Genomic DNA, 23,118 nt, shown 5'->3' on the forward strand with positions numbered 1-23,118 from the left:
GCTTGCAGTCTGCCTTGTTAGCTGGCAGATGCGACAACCCTTTATTCCCTGAATAAAGACTGTTACTTGTATGCTCTGGTCTAAGCCTCATCTGTTCCATCGCTCCACAACAGTTATGAATAATTATTCAGCCACACACAGATATACTAAACTGAGTTAACTTTAAGAAATAGCACAGTCCAATAAACGGTCCAGGTCATATACGTTTAACAGTCCAAAGAATATCCAATTACAAAGTTTTCTTACCGGTTGCCTTTGTCATTTACAGTAAACAAAGATATCAAAGTATAAGCACAGCATAAATACAACAGAGATCCTTAGATAGCAACAGAATGTCAGAGAGACAGAATGTCAGAGAGAGCAAGCTATGATCTCTAGCTCCCTCTTATGGTAATTTGCAACATAATCAACCAATCAGAATATAGTATAAATCAATACAGTGATTTTGTCTTAAAGCTACAAACATACATTGTTGGTTTATATATTGCCAACCCAACTAATTGGTGGACAGATTCCTAAGAAGTACTCTGAAGTTTCAGTTACTCAGAGTCATCCTTGTTGGCTAGTATGCACATTCCACACAAAAAAGGTAATACTCAGATTCACTGATTGTATATATAAATCTTTTCAAATAATATTTTGGAACACAAACAGCTCATTCTGTACAAAACCATTAGCAAGAATACCTTTGAAATGATAACATGACTCACAGATCAACCATCCAAAAACAAAAAAAAATATTTACCATTTACTAATCAATGATTCTGCATTAGTTTATTGTGTGGCTCTTCCAACAGATCTTCAATCTATAAGAAAGGTAGGGACCCGTATCCTGCAATGGTGTTATTATTGATTTATTCATTTATGTATTGCATTTAGACACTGCCAGAATCCCAAAGGACTTCTGATAGTGCACAGAAATGAAAATACACAATTAAAATGCACAATGAAAAGATCACATCCCGATTAAAACAAACAAAACATAGAATGCAAAATGTAAACAAAAAAACAATCCACAAATCTCAACTAGGTAGTATTACAGCCCAAATATTCTCTGGGAGAGTTCTACTTTGAGCTGCTTCCAAAAAGCTGTCAAAGTGGGAGCAAACATAATGTCAATGTTCCTTCATTCAATAACAACCTCCCAGATCCAGGAAACTATACCCAGCTCCTCCGGTATACAAAAAAAGCAGGAGGGGCAAAGATCCAGTCCAAAGGTTGCAGAAGTCATCCTACAGAACATCCCATTAATTTCACTGGTGGTTGTAAGTCCAAGCAAATCTCAAATAACTAGCCAGAAGATGCCCCAGTTATCATCAGAGTCCTTTCTCACATGGAGTCAAGACTTAACCAAATCTGAGTGACGTTACTAGCAAAATGTTGCACTAATTGATCATAGCAGTCAATGGAGAACTCTTTATGCTGGCTGTTTCCTAATGGGGAATTAGTCACTGTAAACATGGTTACTGGATGACAACCTATTAATTTAATAAGAAAGGAGAAGTAAATATGCTTGGCCTCTCCTATCACTACAGAACAGATGGCATATACTGTATTCATGCTGAACCAGATTCCCTTTTGTTTTTCTTTACTGATCCCCCTAGGTTTAAATTTGCTGCTTCCTTTCCTGGGAGCCCTAAGTAAACCAAGGAGCAGGGTCAGAACAGAGAAAGAGTTGCTACTTGGAATGATTTCATTAAGGGCGCAAATCATTTTCATCTTGCCATCAGTGACCTTTGCCCGCAGCAGATTCACCTGTAAGATTGTCAGGAAGCTCCCCAAACAATTGCTGAAAACTATCTGGGTCCATAAGGCACTTGGGCCATATTATTCACACAGAGGTCATGGGTGGATCTCAATTGTTAAGTTTGAGCAATGAGAGGCTGAACCAGAGCATGAGTGCAACAGTACTTTATTTTACAAATAAAGGGCTGACCGTGCTTGCCAAGCCTGGAACTGGCTCGCAGCAATCAGCAGCCAGTTGGACCCCGCAGCCTGCTTTTATAGCTGGCTGCTGGGGAGAACCGACCAATGGGAATGGGGGAATAACGCCCACACAAAGTGAGTGGACCTGAGTGAGAACTCCTTGAGTCCTCAGGACATAACACCCTTCCCCCAGATGCGAACACGCATAGTCCTTGAGGTAGATGGGGGTTTGTGTTGGCGCCCGGAGCGGCGCAACTCGGGAACATTGTCTGACTGTTCGGCATCAGTCTGTGACGGTTGAGCTGGCATAGTGTCGCCAACACTCTCTCTGGACTGGGCATCCTCGGAAACCACCGGGTTGGTTTCTGGAGTCAAACTCTCGTGGGTTGGATCCGGTTGGTCAACTCTCTGGGCGCTGTTGTCCGAGTTTGGGCTGACCGAACGACGCTGGCGCAGACTGGTCACTGGGTGCGGTGTGGCTGGGTGGCGGATGGGACGGTTCCCTTCGACTGGAGACTCTGGATTCTTGTTTGCGAGGTTGCTGAGGCGCCTTCTGAGTTGGTCTATGTGTCTCCTCCAGACGCGACCATCCTCCAGCCTGACTCTATATGATCTCGGCCCGGTGACGGCGGCGACCTCGCCCGGAATCCAAAGTGGGTCCCCAGCGAAATTCCTTGCGAATATCGGCTCCTGTAACATAAAATGTCTAACCCCGAAGTGGAAGCGAGGGGAGAGTCAGGGCAGTATTGTGGGTGCAGTCTATCTAATACAGTCCTCAGGCGCCGGCCCATCAGAAGTTCCGCTGGGGACTTATTGGTGACTGCACAGGGGGTTGAGTGCTGGCTCATCAGGAACCGTGAGAGTTTGTGGTGCCAGTCATCTCTGCCAAACCTAGCGAGGGCCTCTTTGGTGGTCCTGACGGCCCTTTCAGCCAACCCATTACTCGCAGGGTGAAATGGGGCTGTGAAAATGTGGCGAATGCCTAGGTTGGCTGCAAAACGGCTGAATTCTACTGATGCGAACTGTGGGCCATTATCGGAGACCAAGGAGTCGGGTAGTCCATGTGTAATCGAACAGGCGCGTTAACACGCTGGTGATTGCTAGTGTGGTGGTCGTGGATAGCTGCGCCACGTCCTATCCACTTGGAATAAGCGTCCACGACCACTAGGAACATCTTTCCATGCACGGGCCAGCCAGATCGATATGGATTCTAGACCAAGGGTGCTGGCGCTCCCCATCTGGTAGGGGTGGCGATGGGGGAGCAGGACGGGATTCTGGCAAATGCTGCAGGAACTTACCCAATTGACAATGTCCTCGCTTAGACCCGGCCACCACACGTAGCTGCGTGCCAACGCCTTCATTCTCACAATGCCGGGTGTCCCTCGTGCAACGCTTCCAGGACTCGGGCACGCAGCGAGGTCGGGATGACCACTTGAGTGCCCCACAGTAGACAACCCTGCAAACTGGACAGCTCCTGCATGCGAGTCTTAAAGGGTGCAAATTTGTTATCAACATTGCCTCCCGGCCACCCCCTCCTCACCCAGTCGAGCACCTGGGCGAGCGCTTGGTCTGCCTTGGTTTTGGCGGCGATGTCAAGGGCGGTGATGGGCAGGTCCAACTGGGTGATTTCAAAAATGGCATTGACAGGAGCTGGGTCTTCAGCCGGAGCGGGTAAGGGGCAGCGACTGAGCGCGTCAGCGTGATAGAGTTTTGCCCGGGCGGTGGATAAGTTTGTATGAGTAGGCCGCTAGGAAAAGTGTCCACCTTGTCATCCGAGGGGAGAGGACTTGAGGTGTCTGTTTGTCGCCGGCCAGTAGGCCCAGGAGGGGCTTATGGTCGGTGACCAGTTCGAAGAAGTGGCCAAAAAGGAATTCGTGAAACTTTTTCACGGCTGCAACAGCTGCTAGGGCTTCCTTGTCTATTTGGCTGTAATTTCGCCCCGTGGCCGAGAGCGTCCTGGAGAAAAAGGCGATGGGGGCCTCGGCGCCATTGGCGAGTCGGTGACTAAGGACCGCCCCAATTCCAAAAGGGATGCGTCTGCTGCCAGTACTAAAGGAAGGTTGGGGTCGAATTGGATGAGCACTGCCTCTGACGTAAGTAGTGATTTGACGGCGTTAAATGCCTGGTCTTCTTTGTGCCCCCAGTGCCACGGTGACTTTTTGTCTAGTAATCTGTGTAGGGGTTCGCTACTGAGGCTTTATGGGGCAAAAAGGATGCATAAAAGTTTAGGAGTCCCAAGAAAGCTTGTAGCTCCGTTTTGGAGGTCGGTGTGGGAGCTTCGTGGATCGCCCTGACCTTGGACTCCAGGGGGTGAATGCCAGAGGCATCAATTTTATAACCCAGAAAGTCCACCTGTCTAGTGGCAATGGCGCATTTTTCTTTTTTTTAACTTGAGGCCATGCTGTCTGAACCTCTCTAACACTGCTCGCACTCTCTGGAAGAGTTGGGGTCTGTCCCTGGCCGAGACCAAGATGTCATCGAAGTAGGGTACTACACCAGGAGGCCCTGTAAAATCCGGCCCATGAGGGATTGAAAAATACCCGGGGCAACACTTACGCCAAATTGGAGACGCTTGCATCGGAAGGCACCCCTGTGAGTGACGATGGTCTGAAGTTCCGCTGTTTGGTTATCAACAGGGAACTGTTGATATGCTTGAGACATGTCCAATTTAGCAAAAATACTGCCCGGTTCGAATGTGTGCAATAAGTGCTGAATGACGGCACGGGTAGGCGCTAACTTGTAAATATTTATTGATTGTTGTCTTGTAGTCCGAGCAAATTCTCAGGCTACCGTCTTTTTTGAGGGGTGTGACAATGGGCGCCTCCCACTTGGCGAAATCTGTTGGCTCAATGACCCCTTGTTTTAGTAGTTTATCCAATTCAGCGCCTAGTTTTGGTCGAATAGCAAATGGAACTCTACGTGGTTTTAATCTGATTGGGACTGCCTGGGGTCAACGGTGAACGAGATGGGGGTTCCATTATAACACCCCAGCTCCTCGCTGAACACATCTGCGTAGTCAGCTGAATAAGGAGTCAGTGTCTGAGGTTGAGACAGCATGGACTCCTGTTAACCCTAGGCCGAGGTGGGGAAACCAATCGAGCCCCAATAAGGTGGGTAGATTGCCGTTAACTACCACTAGAGGTAGGTGGCCTTTAAAAGCTCTAAAACTGACAAAGAACTTGCCTCTGCCGATCACGGGAATGGCCTTCCCTGGTAGTCCTTCAGACCGAACTGGCATCTCTGAAGCCGGGTAGTAGATAGGCTGGGGTGGAGTCTCTTGAGGGTGTTCCACGAGATTATTGAGAGCGCTGACCCTGTGTCAACCTCCATGTGGCACGGTTTACCTTCTAGGGAAACGGAGAGAGAAATTTACTAACAGAGTGGCATGTACGCCTGGCAAGGCGGTGCGTGCGACAGTTTAATACTTGCCTCTGTGGTCCCGAGTGCGAGGACGGGGGTCTTTGTGCAGCGCTTTGGGGGCTTGGCAGACTCTCGCAATGTGCCCCTCTTATGGCAGTTGTTGCAAACGGCTCCTTTAAACTTGCAGGTGGCCCTTTGATGTGATCCCCACAGGCTAGGCACAGGGTGATGTGCTTGGGTGGACCGGTGTATTCTTGTTTGGCCCCTACCTGCGACCGTCTGTCATTGGTGAGGCGATGGACATCGCTCTCATCGTTGTGGCCTTCCTCCGCTTCCACCTCTTCGGAATGGACTGGGAACGCTGCTAGCTTGGCGCTTGGGCCCTGAATTTCGGTGGCTGAGTTCGTTGCTAGCTCGGCTGCTAGGGCCTCCTCTACCGCTTGCGCGAGGTTGAGGTCTTTTTAGCTAGCAGTCGCCTCTGTAGGTTGAGATCCTTGACCCCACAAACCAATTGATCGAGAGCATGTCCTCCAGGTATGTTCCAAACCCGCAGTGCAGGGCTGCTGTTCTGAGGGCGGCCATATATTGGTTGATGGTCTCCTTACTTGATTGCTTCCTCATTCGGAACGTGAACCTCCTGGTGATTTGTGAAGGTCTGGGAGCGTAGTGGTTTGTGAGGATCTCAAGCAACTCGGACCACGGAACGTTTTTTAATTCTCTCGGCGCCACGAGTGCTGCAGCGGTATCGTAAACGGTGGCTCCGCAGTAGATTAGGAAATAGGATTTTTCCGATGCTCTCCCGCATCCGCCAGGCCGACCGCATCGATGTAATGATTGAAACGGTTCTTATACGATTCCCACTTCTCTTCGTCTGGTTTAAACGTTGGGAATACTGGATTGGAACTCATGGTGCTGGAACGGCTGGGCTACCTGCATGGGAAAAATCTCTCTGGGACTACGAACGCCGTGAGTTACTAGTGATATCAGCTCTGGAGAGGTTTTTGCTACCCTCTCTTTCTCTCTCTGGGTTACCACGTTGGCTGCTAGCCGTTGGAGGTGTCTTGATCCGCGCCAAAAAGTGGGCGTTAGTGACTCTCTACAGCGCTGTGCTGTGATTCCTACTGGCTCGAAATTCAAATGACACCCGTTTGAATTTCGCGCCAAATGCAGAGCGGCTGCGGCTCGCAGCGCTTCACTTTCCCCGTAGCGAGGCTAACAAGCGGCTACAGACGCTTCTAACTATTTGACTCAGACCGCTTTCTCTGGCTGCGGATCTGCGCTTGCTCTTTTGATCGCTCGTTTCGCTAGCTGACCGCTCTCTGGCTGCGGATCAGCGTTTCCCTTGTCGCCAGCCGATCGCTCTCTCTGGGCTGTAGATCGGTGGCTAGTGACTCAGCGGTTGCAAGGTGCTTCTGGTAGCCATCCCATCCTCGTCGCCAGTGTTAAGTTTGAGCAATGAGAGGCTGAACCAGAGCATGAGTGCAACAGTACTTTATTTTACAAATAAAGGGCTGACCGTGCTTGCCAAGCCTGGAACTGGCTCGCAGCAATCAGCAGCCAGTTGGACCCCGCAGCCTGCTTTTATAGTTGGCTGCTGGGGAGAACCGACCAATGGGAATGGGGGAATAACACCCACACAAAGTGAGTGGACCTGAGTGAGAACTCCTTGAGTCCTCAGGACATAACATCAATCACATCTGGATCAGAAAGTGATCTGACAATGGTAAAGGGATGATGGTCATACCCTCCTCTTCTAGGTTGCCATTGCTTGAAAACAAAGACAAGGTTTAATTTGTGTCTGCCCTGCAGGCCCAGCCATGAGAGAAGCCCATGGTTTCCACAAAACCTCTGAGTTCCTAGACCAGACTGAATCTAGCATTCATCACATGGAAGTTAAATCCCTTACCCCAATAGGCAGACTATCTCCATCACCCATCCAGAATCCCAGAAAATATGGTTCTGGGCAGCAGGTTGACATCAAGAAGACCCTAAATGAGAAAATACCATCACAGGAGGAAATTATTAAGAAAATATTGGAATGTGCCGAAATGAGCAGATTGACATTTGAAATTAGAGAACAGGATGATAAACAATTTTATAAAGTTTGGGATCTATTCTATCAATGGTTAGACAATGAAGTATAGTAACGAAATATGTAGCCTTGTAGAAAATACTAAATATATAAAGATGTATTCTTTTCTTATTATATCTACAAAATGATTTTAGGATAGATTTGGGGTGATAATATGAATTGTCACAAAACAAATTAAGTAAAATATGATTATTTTCTAAAGCATGAATGAATAAAAGTATAGCCAAATGATTGATTAATGATACCAATGTATTTAATATTGGATTGAAAATATGAGATCATATACAATGTAATTGTAATTGAAGACTACAAAATGGAAGCACAAAACAATTTGTAAACCAACTGGCACACTGTATGTACATATATGGAAGATGGCCTGATGTTTTTATGTTTTGTTTGTTTAAAAACCAATATTTTTTCTTTTTAAAAAGGAGAGAAACAACCTAAAAAAAAGAAGAAGACCCTCAGTCTGTCCTTATGGTCTAATTTAACATATAAACAACTTGCCCTTGAAGGAACCCTGGTTACAAATTAATCTTAGAACCAGAAATATTTCTGGCTAAAGTTCAGAAAGGTCAGTAGTATTATCTTCACCTAACCAGATCTTTATAATACATCAAAGTTGCTAGTTGTCCATCCCAAATCATGCAGGCTCTATAGATAGTCCTGGAATATACTGACTATATTATCGGTCGCTTAAGTTCAAATGCACTGAAGATACAGCCATCAAGTCCCTGAATTGGGACCTGGTATTTAGGTTCAGTCTGGCTGATATTGTTATTCTACGTACTTCTTTCCACCATATACCTCTTAATTTCTTTCCAAATCCCGTGTTTGCATTAGGTATTTATCAAAAGATGCTGGAAAGTACCAATGTTTCCATTTTGTTTTCCACTTGATTCATGAAGCACTTCTAGTAATATGAAAAGCAGTTCATGAATTGCTCAAGAGCTGGCACAAGAATAGTTTGTGTGGCCATTTCCATATAAATGGTCTTTTTACTATGCAGACCAGTGATAATTTATGAGCCTGAATTCTCATTTGCAAACAGAGGTCCTGCTGGCACTGCCCTTCTGTTTATATGCAAGTGAATTATAATTTCAACATCATTATAGTAATATAGATTTGCAACTGATAGAGGTGTACCTAATTTTGACCTAGAACAAAATGCTGATAAGCCTTGGGGGGGTTGGGGAATAATCACAGGCTCTTTAGAATAAGGCATGCTTCATTTCACCATCTGAAATATGTCTACAATCCATGTTCATGTTAGAAAATATTATTGAATAAGGATTGAAAGTTCTCCACTAAAAGGATAATGAAAGTGGAGGGAGCTTTTAAAACTCTGGAATACCTTGATTGAAACTCACTAGACATGTTGGGACTGCACTTCCCAGAATATCTCACAACTTGACCAATTTAGATGAGATTTCTGGGGCTTTTAGTCCTACCAATCTAACACATGCTTGAATGGCAGCTCTGAATGGGCATCTACATTTCCACATTTATCAAAGATCAGATCATTTGGACTCGGTGAATGTAAGAATGCACACACTAGTGCAACATAAATTGCATAGAGGGCTGTGGCCACATCCATCTCTTTTGCTGGATCAAAGCATTTGACTTTTATAATACCAGAGTAACAATATTCTGCGTGCTTAAGATATATGTAAAATTTCAGTGAATCAATGCAGTGTCATGACCTCATTTTATTTCCTATTGATGACACTGACAGATATCTTACAATTTAATAAAATATAAGAAACAAAGAAGGATGTTTGTTTTCATTTAACATATTTTATAGACATGGTTTTGTTTTGTTTTTCTAATTCAGTGAATTCAACATTCTGGGAGTTTGTGTTCAATTCCTTATGGTAAAAGTCACCATGGAGCCAGGATAGCTACCAGATTTTAGAAGATGTCCTCCAAATAAAACAAAATAAAGTCCTGAAAGTTTATATTTTATATTATATTATACAAATATATTTATTCTTATTACATTACATTATTTTTATTTTATTATATTAATATAATATATGTTTTAATATTATATATTAAATATTTTTTGGATCTGGAACACTTAACCCAGAGAGCAGTGTTTGATCACAATTTCCAAGTAAATGGCAAAACTGCATCTTTTTCACATGTCATTTTGATTACTGTTACATTTTGGTTTTTTTCTTGTAATTATTGTAAGCTGGTTAGATGAGTTTGGGCCTGTTACTCTTCATTGGTTCATCCTTCTTTCTGAAAACAAAAAAACAAGAACCCTTCCCCCAAATAATATAAGAAGGGAGGGAGGGAGGGAGGGAAGGTGGAAGGAAGGAAGGAAGGAAGGAAGGAAGGAAGGAAGGAAGGAAGGAAGGAAGGAAGGAAGGGGCAAAAACATACATGGTATAGGTTCATTTATTAATTTTTATAGCATATTATGCAGAAACACCTCAATAAATGATATCTATATTTCAATACAACATCCAGACTTAATCAACATCAATTACTCATATGATAAGCACATAATGTTATAGACCATTGGATAACTGGGTCATACATTTCCTCTTCCGGTGATGAAGACTACTCTGCATGTGACCCAATTATCTTCCCTCTCAGCTATAGTGTGAATACGCTAAATATGTGGAGATGTTCCCAAAGCAAAGATGTCAGTTAGAACAACAGCCAACAACAGCTCAGCTTCAAAGTGATGAAGCCCAGAGCAAAGAAACATGGGAAGGGTAAGAAATAATAGCAATTGTTTTACATTGCGGGTGGCTATAATCAGCTATTTCCATAACTTCATTCCAGTAAATAAGAAAGTTCCTTATCTCATTGAGCCATGCAATGTGTCTGGCAGACTTTTGCTTTTGAACTGTGTCAAGTTGAAGGTATTGTGTCCTGGTTCAGCAACTGCACAATTCAGAAAGAAACTCGGGATAATTTTGCAGTATTAATACTAGAGGTTCAATGGGAGCAGATTGTCAGCTTTAGAAGCCATATTGAGATTCGATGCTCCCATGCTGCCACAAGCCTGAGAAAGGGGGAAAGGGGGGATTCAACTGAGTAGCTCTAGGTAGACAAAAAAAAATTCTTTTGTTAGTTTAAGGTCATTGAGTATGGCACAGAATGAAATAAGGACCTTATTTTTAGATGGATTGTGATTGGGCCATGTGATGTGATGATGGCCAAGAGGGGATGGATTTGTAGTTTTGAATATTGCAAGGAAGCCTGAAAACTTTCAGATTCTGGATTCCATAGATGTGCCAGTTTACTATCCAAATAAAGGTACCTGTGATGGGATGGGATACAAAAACAACAAAGTCACAAAAACAGGTGAAGTCCCTTTAATTCCTTCAACTTAGCTTTAAAGGTCCAATTATCATTGACTGGTGAAAAAAACTCCCCCATAAACAGTTGTGAAAAGGAAGAACTTCCATTCAAACTCAAAATACATATAAATTATAAATAGAACAAAAGCAACACAAATCACACTGAATAATTAATGAGACAAGGCAGGATAAGGGCTTGAAGCCATCCACAGATATCAAAATACACACACTGAGAAGGATGCCAGAACTCAGATAAGAACTGACAGGCTAGAAATATTTTCACATTTGGCTTCCAGCACTGGCCCATGCTCAGTTTGGAATGGAAGTTTGCTGGAACGCTGACACAGATATCCATGACCACTGATACTCTGCTTTCCAGTAACTTGACTCTTCCTTCTCTGTAGAATAAAGATGCCATGCTGCCTCATCACCATTTCTTCCTGCTTTTCAAAATAGGTGAGTCTCCTCCCTTTTACTGAATTAAGGTCCCACCATTATTTCAGCCCATTTTTTAATTTGATTTTTTCCCCTGGTTTTTGTTTGCAAAAACAAATGTAACAAGGAAACTATGGGGATGGTGGTATAAGATATAGCTAACACCACAGTTATTAGCTATGTGTTTAACTGAAATATTTGTGTTACATTTTATCTTATGTCCTCGTATGATAATTTTATCATACATAATCCAGGCAGTGTATAAATCCTCAAATAAACAAGCAATTAAATAAATGAATAGTCCATTAGCATTTACACCATTTCTTAGAGCATAGTTCTTAACACGTGAGACATTTAAATGGAGGAAGCATAAATTCTTTCCAGACCTATTCTCAACTCATTATCTATGTGTTAATTAGTGTTGTGGGTGTGTGTTTTGTTGCCCTGTCTCTTACTGAATTAAAGCAAACTGTGTGTTCTCTTTAAAGTGCAAGAAATCAGAACGTATCTTCCTATTGAAACTAATTTGTTTTGTTTTGGTTGTGATTCATCTGTAATCTGCACGGCATGCTTGCCATTTCTGTACAGACCAAAGCTATGTTGTGAAATTATAATACAGTAGTAAAAGTCATCTCTCAACAAGAAAAGTGTGGGTGGATGAGTCTCACATGCTGTAACCCATATTCCATATTTTTTTTTAATCCAGAAGATGTTCTAAAATGAAATTATGGGATGGATTGGATTTCCCTCTAAATAATTAAATTCTGCTAAATGTTATATTTGATTGTTTTTATTTTTAGTAATTAAGCTTTTTGTCAGGACCAATACATTATGCTATCAATGGCACAATTAATCATCACAAGTAACTACATGATATTATAATGTTCTTTATTTCAGTATATAGAACAAATTAGGATGCAAAATATTATTTGATTAATCTTTGGATTTAATGAGGTGCAATGCATTTGTAAGTTTGGAGTAGGAAAGTAACCATAGTAGTCACCATCTACAGCAATTTATGACAGTAATTGGAAATACAAATATTTGATTATTCATTAAACTATCATTTGTTAACCCAGTTTATTGTTATTTTTCATTCTTTCTAAGTAGCTTCAAAATTATTCTACTAGTTCAATTCATATTTTCATCTATTGCAACATTAATGTTTTCTGTTAGCTTCACAAAATAGCAGGGATGCTAAATAGAGACAATTTGAGATGTCAGACCATTGGAAGAGGATCAAGAATAGTACAGGAAGAATGAAGGAAAGAAGGCATGGACTTCTCTGAAGACTTCCCTCTTACAGTATCAATGGCTACAATCTTGGCTCCAGTTAATAAAACACTGAGGCACAACTAGACCCACCACCTTGAAGGATGTGAAAAGGAAAAGTCCTAGGTTGCATCAACAGAGGGATAATTACAAGATCACGTAAAGTGATAATATCAATTTATACTATACTGTTGAGACCACACTTGGAATACTGCATCCAGTTCTACTCACCCTGATACAAAAAAACATGTTGAGACCCTAGAAAGAGTGCAGAAAAACAAAGATAATAAGAGGTCTTCAGACTAAACCATAAGATGAACAATTGAGGAAAATTGGGTTTTTTCTAGTCAAACTAAGAGAAGGATTAGGGTGATATGATAGCAGTCTTCCAGGACTTAAGGAGCTGCCATAGAGAAGAGCAGGTCAATCTATCCTCCAAAGCACCAGTGGACAGGATAAGAGGTGAAAGATCATTAAAGAGAGATCCAGTGTAGAACTAAGGAGAAATTTCCTGGTGCTAAGAACAATTAATCAATAGAACAGCTTACCTCTAGAACACCTCCCAACCTTTTCTTCGCCCTGCACCCCTAAAGAAATTTCACTCGAACCTCGCACCCCCTGAAATTTAGACTTTAGGAACTACTGAACGAGTTAAATATATGGTAGGATTGAATCTTTTCAGCTATGTATGTGACGGCCACTAAATAACGATACTTAACTCTAAAATGAAAACAAAGTTAATCCATTGCAAAAGAAAATAAAAATGCCAACATATAGCCAATATCCTATTATTTACCTGGACTTTTCTTGCGCCCCCTGGAATATCGTCTCACACCCCCAGGGGGTGAGAGCAACCCAGGTTGGGAACCCCTGCTCTAGAAGTTGTGGGTACCCCATTACTGAATTTTTTCAAGAAGAGACTGGACAGCCATTTATCCAGAATACTATAGAGACCTCTGCTTCAGCAGGGAATTGGATTAGAAGACTTCCAAGGTCCCTTCCAACCCTATTATTCTATATTCTATATTCTAATAAATCCTATTATACTTTAGAGAGAGAGACAGTTTGGTCTACTGGTTGAGTCAATTTGCAATTACATGTTGGGTTGGTCATTAAATTACAAATTTGTTAAACAAGAATTTAGAAGGAATGTTCAAAGATGTATTTAATGTTCAGTAAAGTAATATCAGGAATGATGAAAGAGAAAAAATGAAACATTGCAATCCCCAAAGACAGTCACCATAGTACATGAATCAAAAGGACATGTTAATTAAGAAAAACATCCAAAATATTCCAAACCTACGACTTTTTTTTAATGGTGTAGCTTAAACAGAGCCTTTTTTTTTTTTTTACTCAGAATTCTTACTTATGATCATTTCAACCCTAGAGTTTACCTTTCTGCTGCCATAACATCTTCGGTCTGTCTGTAATACCAAATGTTTATTTTAGACCTGATACAACAGTAATAATGCTTCCAAAATTGAATGTGACTCTTTGTGGAATCAAAACTTCCCAACCCATGCAGAAAGATTAAAATGTGATTTAATAGATTTAGTGGAACAGAAAAATATGTATAAGCATTGGCAGATGTGTAAAAAAAAATAGAACTTGAAGCAAGGAGCAGATGGATTGGCTGAATGACTGATCCTGAAAAGGAACACTTCACATCACACTTTTTGTTGCAGGGCCCACTTATAATTTATTAACACACTTACTTTGCAAGATAAATAATCCAGGGGCTTTTGCTTGCCTAGCCGAAGAACCTCCAGCTAAATATATGGCTGAGTAGACCTTTTATGCTCTGTGAGTCATTAATCAAAAAATCAAAATGTTAACACTGCTTCACTGTAGATTGCAGCCATGCTCCGCCAAGCAAAGGTAAAATCAAAACATTGTGTCTGTTTTTCACAGAAAAGGGAGGAAATGGCCACCTAATCTCTAGCATGCAGCTTGTTACGCCTGAATTCAGTACAGCTTATGAAAACTAATTTTACTGTTGATTAGATAGGAACATTTCTGTTAGCCCAGGTTTTAAGTTAACAGAAGGTGAGGGGCTGGAAGTCTTTCTTGTGCATTGACTATTCCCCCATATCATAATCAGAGAAGTTTAAAGGTGGAGAAAACCAAAATAAAAGCCAAACACCCCATCATTATTACAGACTGTATTATTAAAATGGTAGTATCCACAGAAGGGAGTTATAATGTTCTTCTGCACATGAATTACTTTGAAGAAAGTGCTAATCACACTCTAGTAAAAATAAATATATAAAAGAGATAATAACGATCAACTTCATACCAGCTGCAAATACTTACTGTGCTTCCAAATGCAATGGCTATACAGGTAGCCCTCGACTTACAACAGTTCATTTAGTGACTGGTCAAAGTTACAATGGTACTGGGAAGAAGTGACTTATCACCATTTTTTGTAGTTATGCAGCATTCCCACATGATCATGTGATCAGAATTCAGATGCTTGGCAACTGGTTCATGTTTATGACCATTGCAGTATCCCGGGGGTGTGTGTGTCATGTGATCCCCTTTTGAGACCATCTGACAAACAAAATCAATAGAGAAGCCAGATTCACTTAAGAACCAGGTTACTAATTTATCATCTGCAGTGATTCACTTAACAACTGTGGCAAGAAAAGTTATAAAATGGGGCAAAAGTCACTTAACAAATGTCTCACTTAACAGCTGAAATGTGGGGCTGAATTTGTTCCTAACTAGAGAACTCCCTGTACTATATTTCTATGTGCTTGTCTTAGTTGTATGTATCTTGATGCCCTCAAAATACAGTATTTGCATTTAGGGGATTTTTAAAAAAATTAAGATTGGGTTTTGATAAGTGCAATTTAACAGGTTGCTAATATTTGAACATTTCAAATGGGACAGAAACATGTAAATTATAAAAACTTCCCTTAAAAACAAAAAAAAAGAATTCTTCCTTCTTAAGATTATTCACAGTCTCTACATAATTGTTCATAAATATCCCAAACAGCTGCTGAGCTCAAGGATCTATTGAGAGTGTAAGATTATTAAAATGTATTAATCATTAAAAAATAGTCTGTTTTAATTGATAATTTACACAGAGCCCTGAGGAAAAGACCTCAGGACAAAACCCTAGGATGACATTCACCTCTCAACTTAATGAAGAAGAGATGCTTACAGGTTTGAATTAATAAAATAATATGCATCACCCTCCATAAAGTTTCATTAAATTAGATCATCTATACTGGCCAAATGCTACCCACTGTAATGTATGCAGAGGACACATTCATTGTGAGGCCAAAATCCTGACATGCAATTATCAAAAAGGTGGATGTTATACCGTTTTGGAGAAAAAAAACTTCAAAAGAAACCTTATGAATGCCAAACAGATATAAATTCAGCTGACCAGATATACACATCTTTCTCTACAACAGCAATTCTGCTGAGAATCATTAGAGAACTGCAGCTGACAAAAATCTTTAAAAACATATATTCTGCTCAGAAGGTAGCTTTCATTGGTAGCTGAAGTAAAGAAGCAACTCAAACGTGACCCATATGGTCACAGGAAATTCAGGCAATTGAAAGTAGTAGAGTCTACATTGCTACATTGCTATTTGGAGGGTGTACTTTTTATGCATGGTACAGTTTCTATTTGCTCCAACTAGCTTTCTCCCTATCTTGAATTCCTCAGATTCAAGTCGGTGAGAAATCTAATAAACTCTTGCCAGAACCTTTCATTTCATTGGGTTTTTAAAAGGGTTACTAAGCAATCAATATGAGACATGGACTTCCAAAGGGATAGGAATCTCCACAGCGGGAACCACATTAACAAGCCTTGTGACATTCTAAATATCACTGCATTTTATTGTGGAAGCTTAATAAATAACACATCTGTTTGCCTTCAAGATGCCCTGTGCCTTTTGCATTGTAATAAGGGTATCCCATCAATAGAACTCATTCATTCAATAGCATCTTTTTCACTGTTCAAGATCATTTACCTTGTAAACTTTACAAAATTTTAAACAAATGCTCTAAAACAGATATCCCCAACTCCCAGTCCATGGACTGGCACCGGTCTGCAACATGCCAGAAACGGGGCCGTGCAAACAAGTGAAGCCCCATCTGCAGGATGCAGGCAGCACATGAAACTACACCTCCTCTGGTTTGTGGAAAAACCTCTCTCCATAGAATCAGTTCCTAGTGCCCAAAAGGTTGGGGGCCACTGCTCTAAAACAGAATACTTTATTTCAAAGCACTTGGGCATATCATCTAAAATCACTAGATACAATTAGCATGTCAGGAAGCTGTTGTTTCAGTGACATAGCCTTGACCAAAAATAAACTTTCTAATTTACAACACAACATAAGGAAAATACAGTTTCTTAGGCAGTGATGAGTAAAACAATAGCAGGAAAAAAGAAATACAGATAACAAAAGATGCATATCACCCAATCTTATACACACGTAAGCTTTGTTTCATTTAGATACAAGTTCTAAAAAGGATTGGGCAATGGCAAATCTTAATGTTTTCTAAGAGGCTAGGATTTTCTTCTACATGTATGATTATTACAGTAAAATTTGTCCTGTACCATGGACACTATATGGCTGTTTCCTGATGTTAGGATGTAGGAAGTTGTAATCCCAGGGTAAGGCATCACATACAACTCTATAAATTGAACAATAGTGTGATTAATTCTACATTTGATTGATAAATTTTATACATTTACAAAATAAGCAAAACAGTGGTTGAATTCAATTTTTTTTACTACTGGTTCTGTGGTTGTGGCTTGCTGGCCGTGGCAGGGGAAGGACACTGTAAAATCTCCAGTCAGAGGTAGTATTTGCTGTTTCTCTGAACTACTCAAAAATTCCACTACCAGTACTCCAGAACTGGTCAGAACCTGCTGAATACCACCTCTGAAGCAAAATCTTATGCAAGACGGTATGACAAAAGAGATTACAGAGAGAAAATGCCTAAGGTTAGATATTTTTTTTTATCACATCTGAATTTCAACCTTAATTACTGATCCTGAAAGCTAAGATAAGCATACAATTTTAGTTGAATAATAGTATGTTGTTTCTGCAAAGTGCCCAGGATATGGAAAACAAAATTACTTTCTTGTTTTCTTCTGATGTTGTTTTTTTTCAACTCTCAGGGTACTTTATAAAAACAGAAGTCCTAGCAAGAACCATGGTGATGCTGTAGTTAGAATGAAGTAGGCTACTTCTGCTGATTGCCGGCTATCAGAAGTTCAGCAGTTCGATTCTCACCAGCTCAAGATTGATTCATCCTTTCATCCTTCTGAGGTCAGTAAAATGAGGACCCACATTGTTGCGGATAATATGCTGACTCTGTAAATTGCTCAGAGAGGTTTGTAAAGCACTATGAATCAATAAAAAAGTGCAAGTGCTATTGCTATATTTCCTATCCAAAAACAAACCAGAAAACTCAGGTCCTGCTTAGGGTCCTCAGCCACTGGGAGGTGGGCAGCATATACATTTAATAAATAATTATTAAAATATTATTTATATAACTGTCAATGATAATTTTATCAATCATAAGATGCAGGTATTAGAAATATTGCAAATTCCAATTTATATTGTTCACCTTTTCCTTATAGTCAGATGCTGCTACCTCCTGAGATTTTCTACATATACATACATTAGGATACATGTAAATTAGGAGTCATGGAAGTGCAATGATTAGAATGCAGTATTGCAGGCTAACTCTGCCCACAGCCAGGAGTTCAGTCTTGACTGGCTCAAGGTTAACTCAGCCTTCCATCCTTCCGAAGTTGGTAAAATGAGGAGCCAGATTGTTGGGGACAATAGGCTGAAGTTTTAAACTGCTCAGAGAGTGCTACAAAACACTATAGATTGGTATGTAAGTCTAAGTCTATGTAAGTGCTATTGCTACTGCTATATAGATGATTTCTCCCATTTTCAAGGAACATGGGAAGAGAGCCATGAGGTTGAACAACATTTTGATTTTCTATGTGCTACATCTGATCATCATCAGACTCTAATGAAAATGAAACTTTAATTCCTCAAGCAGAAAAGCTCTTATATACAAGAAGGAACCTGTGTTTTGGGGGAATCCATGTATAATGAATAACTACTTATGAATATCTACTGGACAGTCATTAAGGTAGGGGGATATTTAATTATGCAAGTTCCAGGATGAAAAAGAGATCTCTTCCCAGGTCTCTTTACATATTCATTTAATTATTCATTAGTTAAGTTCTAAATTGTTCATAATTCTTATAATTAAGTTTTCTAAAACATTTCCCACCATAAAAAGGAATTAAAGAGGAAACTAGATTTGGTCATTTTTAAAACTGATTTATCTTTTCAATCTCTTTCTAAATTAGAAATCCAGAGCTATCTCTGCTATTATATCATTTAAAGTTGGTATCTTTGAAAAGTCATAGAGAGAAAGAGAGATCTGTTAATTTACTAAAATAGGAAACATGGGCATATTGCTATTTTTCAGTATATAAAATTGGCTACCCTGTTCTGATATGTGCCACTGGAAGTTGGGCAGCATATACATTTAATAAATAATTATTAAAATATTATTTATATAACTGTCAATCATAATTTTATCAATCAAAGATGCAGGTATTAGAAATTTTGCAAATTCCAATTGATATTGTTCACCTTTTCCTTCTTTCTTTTTTCTATCTTGAAAATAACACCGTTTGTAAATAAAACCTTGCAATATTTTAAAATCTAGGCCATGTGCTATATTTTAATATTGATTGAAAGAAAGCTAACGGATTGAAAATGTATTTACAGAGTCTAAGCTACTGCAATTCTTTAAACTGTATTCCGAGCTTCTTTTGTGAGCAGAATTGCCATTTGAATTCTACTGTATTCACTTCACTTGCTATACCACCAACTACTATAGCCTCTGCACTAACAATTATCTGATTTTAAGAAGACACCTTTGTGCTACAGGTAGCTATGCATTATATAATGGCTCTTCAACTTTGCAGATATCAGAAAATTGGCAAAAACCTGTTTTTTTCCCCCTCAACACTCCCATTTATGTTACTGCTTCCAGAAGCTAACATTTGTTCTTGTTTTCTTCTATAAATATCAAAAAGAAATTTAACCAAGTGAGGAGTAAGTGACAGGGATCCCATCTAGAGATAAATAGAGAACATGAAACCATAATATTGAAAAAAATCTTATTTACGAGAAGGGCAAATTTTTAAGCACAGTTCTTTCAAGATTCACATTATATTCCTATACTGTTTATGATAACTTAGAAATTAAGTGTGCTAAAAGTAATGTGACTTCTTTCTAGGTAACCATATAGATGAGTACTGTTGAGAACATTTGTAAATCTTTTCCTTGTGAATTTGCAAGTTTCATTGCAATTTTTAAAGAACGATCCAGCAGCAAATGAGAGAGTTGGATGAAGATTTCAGAAATAAAATTCTATCTTAATTAAAAGGGCTCATACTGTGTATTAGAACTATAGCAGGGCCACAATCATTTTGAACACAAATGCAATTTGTGTGTTTATGGACATACTGGTTGGAGTGAATGGGAAATGCTATCTGAAACATTGGATGAGTGCCATATTGGCTAGGAAAGTTCCAGAAGACATTTTTGTCTTTTAAGGGTAGAGGCATTGCATGAAATTGACTAGAAAGTACCGAAATTGTAGATATATTTAGTAGTTTTGATTGCTAGAAGTTCCTCTTCTTGAAACAGCATGAGTTGATGAGCAAGTTCACACACAAGTTACTTTTCATTTGGAAAAACAAAATAACTTGTGTGTGAAATTACCCATCAATTCACTGGTGTTTGATGAAGAGGAATTTCTAGTAATCAAAACTATTAAAAGTATCTACAATTGCTGCATGTTCTAGATCAATGGTTCCCAAAGTGGGTGGTACTGTCCCCTGGGGGGCAGTGGGATGCCTTAGGGGCTAAGAGGTAAGGGGGCTAAGAGGTAAGTAAGGGGGCCAGCAGGGGGCACTAAGAGGCAGCAGGGAAGCCTTCAAGGTGCCGGCCCTGCAGGCTCACTGACTGCTGGCCACGCAGCCCATTGACTGTTTCATCACTCCGTAGCCAGCACCTCAAATGCGGAACCCGCACACGGTGAGTCTTGCCAAGCCTGTGGGGGAGATAGTGGGAGGTGGTGGAAAGGGGGCACTTTAGCTTGCAGGCTGCCCTCTCCAGTGGAAGCAGCAGAGGTGCGCCAGAAGGCCCGAAAGCAAAACCTTCCCAAGGCATGCAGTGGAAGGGGTGGGTGGTCCAGTGTTAGGGCCCCCTTCCCCGGAGGAGAACAAGGGAGCATGCAGCACCTGCCTGGCCTCTGCCTCTCTAGCCAGCCAGGCTTGCGCGCAGAAAGAGGGTGGGTGCAGCTGCAGCTCTCCAAGGAATGTGGCTCAGTTTGGTTCAGCTCTATGTGGCTGTCCTGGACTAGGACCTAACCTTCCTCTGCAGCCCAGTTCTTCCGACCGAGCCCTGCGCTTGCTTGCATGCTTACTTAGTTCCCAAGTGATTGTTCTCTCCACCTCTGCCAGTCTGGGCTGCTTCCACATGCCTTCCTCCTCCCAGGCGGAGCGTAAAGGTGGGCGGAATGCTGCCATGAAGTTGGGAGTCTCTGAGCATGTGCAGAATACCTCCCCTTTCTTGAGCCGATGGAAGTGGACCTTGGGTTGAAGCAAAGAGGGTGAAGTCAGCCGCATTGCTGCCCCAGGGAGGTTGGCATTGCAAAATTGGATGCCAAAGAAAGAACTGGGGCAGGAGGCTGGAGAAGGGGCAGAGGGGCAGCTGCATTAAGGAGCAGGAAGCCATGGTTTAAGCCAGAATCAACCAGCATGCTAAACTCTAAACCAGAATGGCTGAGTTGATATATTCAGCCCATGTTTCTCAACCTTGGCAACTTGCATGGGCTTCAATTCCCACTCTGGCTTTGCTCTACTTTCCCAAAGTGCTGCCGCTATCGCATTCTTTCTGTCTGTCCATCTGTCCGTCCGTCTGTCCGTCCATCCATCCATCCCAAAGGCCTGCCTGTCTGCCTTCCTGCCTACCTACCTACCTACCTGCCTGCCTGTCTTTCTGTCTACCTATCTACCTACCTACCTACCTACCAATATAGATCAATCTATCTATCTATCTATCTATCTATCTATCTATCTATCTATCTATCTATCTATCCATCCATCCATCCATCCATCCATCCATCCATCCATCCATCCATCCATCCATCCAAAATGTCTGGCTGCCTGGCTTCCTGCCTGCCTACCTACCTGCCTGCCTGTCTTTCTGTCTACCTACCTATCTACGAATATAGAGCTATCTACCTACCTACCTACCTACCTATCTCTCTCTCTCCATCCATCAATCCATGTTCGAAGTGCCAGCCCCGCAGGCACATTGGGAAAATAGAACAAAGCCAGTCTGGGAGGGAGGGAGGGAGAGAGAGAGAGAGAGAGAGACCTGATGCATCAGATTGAAACGAGGCCTAGTTTAGACTGAGGCCCTTTTCCACATTGAAACTTCTTTGGCTTCTATTAAAGGTTTTGTGGACGAAACAAGGTCAAGGAAGCTCTCACATTTTGTTGAGGCTTTAAACAGGATCCATTGGACCAGATCCCCAATGTATTACCGTGCCAATTCTGAAGAAGGCAAAACCAAAATGTACTGGTAAATTACAAGGAGAACACACACACACACTACCTTCTAATCCTGCTGGAGCAGGTGATTGGACTAGAATAGATATCTCATTATCTTTCTCCCTCCCTCCCTTCTTCTTTATTTCTTTTTCTTTCTGTCCCTTCCTTCCATCCCTCCCTCTTTCTTTGTCCCGTTTTCTTTCTTTCCCTTTTCTCTTTCTTTTCCTCTCTCTCTCTCTCTCTCTCCCTCCCTTCCTCCCTCCCTCTCTCAGGCTCACCCCATTGACTTGACTTGCTTGGGCAGGTCCCTCCAGTGCAGTGGGCTCAATGGGGTGGACCTGCAGGGCCGGCACCTACAACGCGGCAGTGGCGGCATGTTTGAAAAGTAGAGCAAAGCCAGAGGTCAGTAATTTTTCCTGCAAAGAGTCACAAAATCTTCTGTGTTGTGCACCAGAAGGGACACACATGTCAATGCAATTCAGCAACATAAAATAAAGAGCTACAAATAAAACAAATCAGCAAGAATCAGCAAAGCATCTCTGATTAGATTTTATTCTCTACCAGAATCTAATCAGAGATGCTTTGCCGATTCTAGTCCAATGACTTGCTCCAGAAGGGTTAGAAGGCAGTGTGTGTGTATGTGTGTGCATGGCTGTCAAAACTCCAAAAACAGGTCAAGTATCTCTGGGGAGACCAGTCATAAATTAGAACACTTGCTAAACAACCGGCCATTAAGTAAGGACCACTTGTTTGCCAGTCACCTGGCCACTCCCACCCAGTCACATGACTACCAAACCACACCTAACCAGTCATGTGACCAGCAAGCCATGCCCAGCCAGCAAGCAACACAAGCCAGTCATATGACTAGCAAGCCACACCCTCAAATTAGGCCACACCCACAGAAATTTGAATCCCACCCCTGGGTGGGGGGCACCGAGGATGAGTTCATAGCACCAAGGGGGCAGTGGACTGAAAAAGTTTGGGAACCACTGTTCTAGATAATTTTGTGCAATGACCCTGCCCTTAAAGCAAGAGAAAGAGAAAAGAAGGAGAGGCAAGGAGAGGCAAGGAGAGGCATGGCGAAGAGA

At 41.4% G+C, this 23,118-nt stretch overlaps 1 long non-coding RNA gene across 1 annotated transcript; it reads left to right on the forward strand.

Moving 5' to 3' along the window:
* Positions 1-10,997: 10,997 nt before the first annotated feature.
* LOC148127952 (uncharacterized) lies at positions 10,998-22,900 on the forward strand. The gene is made up of 3 exons (XR_015741234.1): positions 10,998-11,154; positions 17,549-17,699; positions 22,303-22,900. It is a non-coding gene; the product is annotated as an uncharacterized LOC148127952 (long non-coding RNA).
* Positions 22,901-23,118: the final 218 nt, after the last annotated feature.

Source organism: Pseudonaja textilis, chromosome 1, assembly GCF_049901715.1.
Source record: "Pseudonaja textilis isolate UNSWEBS1 chromosome 1, rPseTex1.2, whole genome shotgun sequence".
In the NCBI taxonomy this organism is placed as follows: domain Eukaryota; kingdom Metazoa; phylum Chordata; class Lepidosauria; order Squamata; family Elapidae; genus Pseudonaja; species Pseudonaja textilis.